General features: G+C 39.8%; 1 long non-coding RNA gene across 1 annotated transcript; it reads right to left on the bottom strand.

Moving 5' to 3' along the window:
- Window positions 1-4,895: 4,895 nt before the first annotated feature.
- Window positions 4,896-5,165, bottom strand: LOC122646648. The gene is made up of 2 exons (XR_006330664.1): window positions 5,054-5,165; window positions 4,896-4,984 (listed from the first exon to the last, which is right to left on the bottom strand). It is a non-coding gene; the product is annotated as an uncharacterized LOC122646648 (long non-coding RNA).
- Between the last annotated feature and the right edge of the window lie 886 nt (window positions 5,166-6,051).

Below are 6,051 nucleotides of genomic sequence, written 5' to 3'. Positions count from 1 at the left end.
TTGTAAGTATGTGGTTCCTTTGATATACCTAGGGAATAGATCGGTCAACCTCTGAATGGTCAAATTAGTGATTTTTTTGATTATCAAAGGTACCCCACTACACACTAGTGACCATCCTCTCTTATGACTCTAAACCTATTCAGTAAAGTTCAAGGGGTGTGACTTAATCATAAATTACCCAAGTCTCCACAAGGGGTCCAACGACAAGCCACGTGGCTGAGTTTTTCCATGCAATGTGAGTGTGCAATGAGTGCAATATAGAAAGTGGGCATCGATTGAACTCGGAGTACTTATATGATGTGTCCCACCTCCCCAAGGGTAGAGACACAACAGGGAGTAGCCTCGTCTTTTGATTTCACTTCGAACATTCTTGTCCATGAAACAGCTATCAATTGATCTTAGAGTACTTAGTATGATGTGCCCCACCTCCCCGGGGGTAGAGGCACAACAAGGAGTACCCTAGACTTTTGATTTCAGTCCGAGTTTGATGCATGATGCAATTAGTACCACACATATACTATAATTATACAAACATGTCTTCACACAAATAATGTCTAAGGGAGAACATTCTTGCATTCAATGGTAGCATCTAGTGTCAAAACTTGACAACACTCCTTACTGGAGTCACCATTGTAAGGATTCACGGTGTTGGTGGACGCATGGGATTTTTCCTTTCTAGAAATGGTCTTCCCTTCGAGAACTAGTGTGATGTGTGTGGTTAAAATGGGGGTCTATAATAATGTGTTGCACAATCACTAGGGTTTAGGATCATGCAATATATAAGATAAAGTCGCTACCTAGGATTAGGGTTGAGGACCCGATTGGTGTAACCCTATAAAGGCTACATGATTCCATATGGTCTGCTCAGAGAATTTGGGTAAGCTATCATGTTACGAGAGTGGGAAGGTTTTAGACACTTACCTCGCCCTGTTAAACTGGTCTTTCCACTAGATACTTGATTTCGAATGTTCTCCCATAATGACTTAATTTATATTAATATGTATGATAATAGAAAAAGGGGAAAATTACACATACCTCCCTTGAGGTTTTGCTTAATTACACTTTTACCCTGAGGTTTGGAAAAGTTCACGTATCTCCCCTGCTTTCCAAACTAAGTAACAAAAACACCCAGTCCATTAACTGTAGACGTTAAATGTTAAAATTATGTTTTAATTGACCAAAATGCCCTCATCTTCCCCAAATTGTTTATGGTTTGAAAAAACCTGCAACTCATCTTCCCCAAATTATTTCCCCAACTAGGAAAACCAGAATCAATGAGGAGAGAAGAAAGTCGGAGATGGAGGGAAAATTAAGAGAGATTTCTCTGTTTCTTAAGAGGTTTTTGGTTTGTTGGTAGAGAGATTTCTATTATGAATGTGGAATTAGGGGATATGATTAGATTAGTTGATTAGATTAATTAGGTTGTTTGTTGAATAGTTAGGTTATTGTTACATAGGGTTGGATGTATTACCCCTATAAAAGGGATTTCCTTGTATTCATTAAGTATGAAAAGAAAGAAGAAATTAGTTTAGTTTGTCTCTCTTAGTTTCCTCTTCTTAGGAGTCCCTCATTGACTCGAATAGTGAGATTTTCTCTATTAGGGTTTTTTAATCCCTTCCCAGATTCTGGAATCATAACAATTGGTGCTTTCATTGAGATGTTATGAATGTGGAATTAGGGGATATGATTAGATTAGTTGATTAGATTAATTAGGTTGTTTGTTAATTAGTTAGGTTGTTGTTACAAAGAGTTGGCTGTATTACCCCTATAAAAGGGATTTCCTTGTATTCATTGAGTATGAAAAGAATAAAGAAATTAGTTTAGTTTGTCTCTCTTAGTTCCCTCTTCTTAGGAGTCCCTCACTGACTCGAATAGTGAGATTTTCTCTATTAGGTTCTTGAATCCCTTCCCAGATTCTGGAATCATAACAATGGTGCTTTCATTGATCCTCTCCTTCCGATTTCCTTTGCTTTCATCCTTCCAGTCTTTCATTCTTAAGCTCCATAGTGCTTCCAATGGGTCTGTTCTCCGTGTACAATAGGCTGGTTTTCCTTTTCCGGTCACTGGAACGTCAAGATTCGAATCATGCGTTCCTTCCATGTCTTGAAGATGCAATCTACAAGGATCAAGAGAGGATTTATAGTGCTGATCTTGCAGCAGTTGAAGATTTTGGTTCATTGGCAGATCTTGAACCTTACTTGGCACTATTTGGAGCATCTGTGGTAGAGATCTCTTCCATTGTCATGGTTGCATTGTCATCCATCCCTACAGTTGATGTTCAGCCGGTCAAGACTGAGAATGGCGAAGACCAACTAGAGGACGAGGAGGCTGTACCAAACAAGGCCACAGTCATTGATCGCATGCATGACGCACCTGTTATGCCGGTGAAATTTGAGGAAAAGCTAATGACCCTCCCCGCTATGGAAGTTTCGTTGCAGGATTCCTAGTTGCAGGCTGCGTTGGTTGTGAAACGTGAAGGAATTTTCAAACCCTTCACAGGGAAGGTCGAATTTGCCGATTCAATGGTAATGGCCGAAACCCATTGCCAGAAACCTATTTTTGGTGCAAATTGGAATGACACCTGTGCTGTGACACCATTCTTGAACCAAGATTTCTCAGTTTTCTTGGATTTTTCGCTCACTCCGCCATGGCCACCACTGGTCAATCGGGAAATCACTTGCTTTGTTTTCTATCATATGTGTGCAACAAGGAGAGTAGAGGATTGGAACCCTCGGCCACCACTAGAGCCCCCACCTTCGACCGGAGTACGAGAGGGTAGTCATGGCCGCCCAAGCTCTGAGTCATGCTCCAATTCAAATCAGCGGCTGCAGAAACCTAGAATTGCAAGAACTCTGATAGAAAGAAAGAGGGAACTCTATCTCGAGGTTGGGGAGCAGATCAAAGCTCAATCCTTTTCTGTTTTGGTGCCCTTGAATTTGGGTTTCTTCTTGGTTCTCAAGTCCACCCAAGCTTTCTTCCGATGGGAACTTACAGAAAATTCTACAAGTCTTCCGGTCTTGGAGAATACCAAATCCGACCTCAGCAAGTACCAAAACGGTCCTGATCTCCGCTCTGCTATAGTTTCTCCAACACCAACTTGTTCTATGTTTCAATTTACAGATCGGAGGAGTGTGACATTGGAAAAAAAAATTGCAAGTTTGGTTCCATCGTTGTTTCTTGTTCTTTTGGTGGAAGCATCATTTTGGTTCTTCTGTGACGACGATCTTGCCCAATTTGACTTTCATCCATTGTATCAGCTGGGTATAGGCATTCTGTGGATGAGATCAACGATTACATCGTCGAGTACAACCGTATGCTCTCCCAGAGGCTTTCTCAGCTCAGCTTGGAGTTGGAAAATTGGAAAATTTGGGGCAAACCCATCTTCTCAAAGAGCAATTACAGGACCAGAGGAAAGAGAATCTTGATTGAAGAGACTGGAGAAGAAAGAGAGGCATTCTTGGTATTTTCTATGACAGAGTATTGACCAAGACCGACATTGAAAAAGCCAGCTAGAAGAAATGAGTTTTTATCAAACAAAAAAGGGTAACCAGAATGAGTGGACTCCAGCTCATTTTTTTTTATGATCTCAAGGTACCTATTACCTCCATTGCTATTGGGCTCCTCATGACCTAGGCCTCTGCTTGGCTTGGAAGGGAAGAAAAGGCATTGTGGAGGGTAGGATTGTAAAGACATATTATGCATGGGCCAAAAGGAGAGCCCAAAGCAAGCTCTGTGGGCCTTCTTTCCATTTTACTATTGGGTTCGTTCTCAGTTCAGTGGGTTTTTGTTGGGCTGTTTTCTATTGGATGTATGGGTTTCTGTTGGCCTAATTTGTGGGCTAGATGGTTTGGTGTAGTCTTCCATTAGCTCCAACCTTGAGGACAAGATTGTTTTGATGGGCCGTGGAATGTTATGAATGTGGAATTAAGGGATATGATTAGATTAGTTGATTAGATTAATTAGGTTGTTTGTTGATTAGTTAGGTTGTTGTTACAAAGGGTTGGTTGTATTACCCCTATAAAAGGGATTTTCTTGTATTCATTGAGTATGAAAAGAATGAAGAAATTAGTTTAGTTTGTCTTTCTCAGCTCCCTCTTCTTAGGAGTCCCTCACTGACTCGAATAGTGAGATTTTCTCTGTTAGGGTTCTTGAATCCCTTTCCAGATTCTGGAATCATAACAACTTCTCTTTTATTTTTTGGGAAAATTAAGTATACATCTTTTGTTCTTCCTTGCATCTTGTTCTGCTTCTTTGCTTTTGATTTTTCTCCATTTCACCTATTGGTTTGAGTTCTGGATCTTGTTGAATATGTGGTACATGTTTTCAGGTTGGGGAAATTTGATTAATTAGTGTGGATTTGGACCCTAATCAACAAATACTCTGAGCTCCTCAACTCTAGAACCCTACGGAAGCTCAAAACGAGAGAAAAAAACTAGAACCAATCGCAAACCATGTGAACTCCATCCACCATCTACAAGACCTAGTGAATTACTCATTTCACTGGACGTGGCTAAATGTCTCCATGAAGGTCCAGAACATGCGCCATCAATACCTAGGCGTTAATAGCGAGACACAATACATATAACATTCCAAAACTAGATAGAAGGATATCAAAGATAAAATAAGACTAAAACTTGGGATTTCTAGTAAATTTCCTAGAATTGAGTCGAACCATAGACCATGAACCACAGAGAAATCAGAAGCAAATCCATTCAAAACTACAGAGAATGCAAGAATTCAAAAAAACCTATTTCGATTATTACCAGATAATTGAGATCAAACGAGCTGATTTCGAATCACCTGCAATTTCACTAGAAACCAATCAAATTAATAATAAAAAACAATCCGATTTGATGGGTAAAAGCATAACAAGAATTAGAAGAAGTACAGTGAAAGCCTTTCTTCTCTCCTCACCACCATATCCCTGAGCTCCAAAACCTGTGCACCCATCAACCCTAAACCACCCCAATCACTCCTCTTCAAACTCTTCGCGTGAATCAAGCCCGGATCCTCACCATCACTCTCTGCTCCACCCTCATCACTCCTCTTCAACCTCTTCACCTGAATCAAGCCCGAATCATCACCATCCTCACCATAAACTCTCTGCTCTACCCTCATCACCATCTCCCTCAAGATCTTCACAATCAACCCCTAACCTAATTCCCAAAAGGATTTGGGGAAGATGAGGGCATTATGGTCAATTAAAATACAGTTTTAATGTTTAACATCTACAGTTAACAGACTGGATGTTTTTGTTACTTAGTTTGGAAAGCAAGGGAGGTATGTGAAAATTTTCAAACCTCATGGATGAAAGTGTAATTAAGGCAAACCTCAAGTGATGTACATGAAATTTTTCCTAAAAAAAAAAATAATGATAAAAATCTACAAAAATGGTGAAAATATGCTTAAATGATCTACATTGTGCCAAAATAAATGACTAGAATGAAAATGCGTACCTGACTGTAAATTTACCAAAAACACGAAACATGCACAATGGATCACCACCCAGCTCTGGTGGAGATGGACTGACTACCTGTGTCACGCCCCTATCTTGATGTAAGATATATTGCCACATAGGGGTATGACTTGGACAATGATACATCATCCCAACACCTACCAAGATCGCAGATACAGTGTCCCGAGCCACAATCCACTCTGTCATCACGTTAAAATGACAGAAAGGAACGTATAAAAGGAATAAACCATTCCAATCACAGAGTTAGTGGAAGCATAATTAGATTCAATTATATGAAATTATAGAGCATCGGTTCTCTAATGATAACACATATAGCAATTCTAACAAAAGTAACCGTTCATTACTCTCCTTATAAATAAACATACAGTCTATACATGGTTGTGGAATGAATACAGAATTTAAATAATAAACAATTGCCCAATGGCAAAATCCTTGGGTATACATCTACATCCATGCCACGGTCATCAACTCCACTTGATTCGCATCCAACGGTACTCGTCAAGAGGTTATCTGCATATAAACTAAAAAATGGTTGTACAATGGGGTTAGCTACACTAGCTAGTGAGGGACAAAGG

Source organism: Telopea speciosissima, chromosome 11 (assembly GCF_018873765.1).
Source record: "Telopea speciosissima isolate NSW1024214 ecotype Mountain lineage chromosome 11, Tspe_v1, whole genome shotgun sequence".
Taxonomy (NCBI): Eukaryota; Viridiplantae; Streptophyta; class Magnoliopsida; order Proteales; family Proteaceae; genus Telopea; species Telopea speciosissima.
The sequence above is the reverse complement of the archived record's forward strand: the minus strand, read 5'-3'. Positions and strand labels throughout refer to the sequence as shown.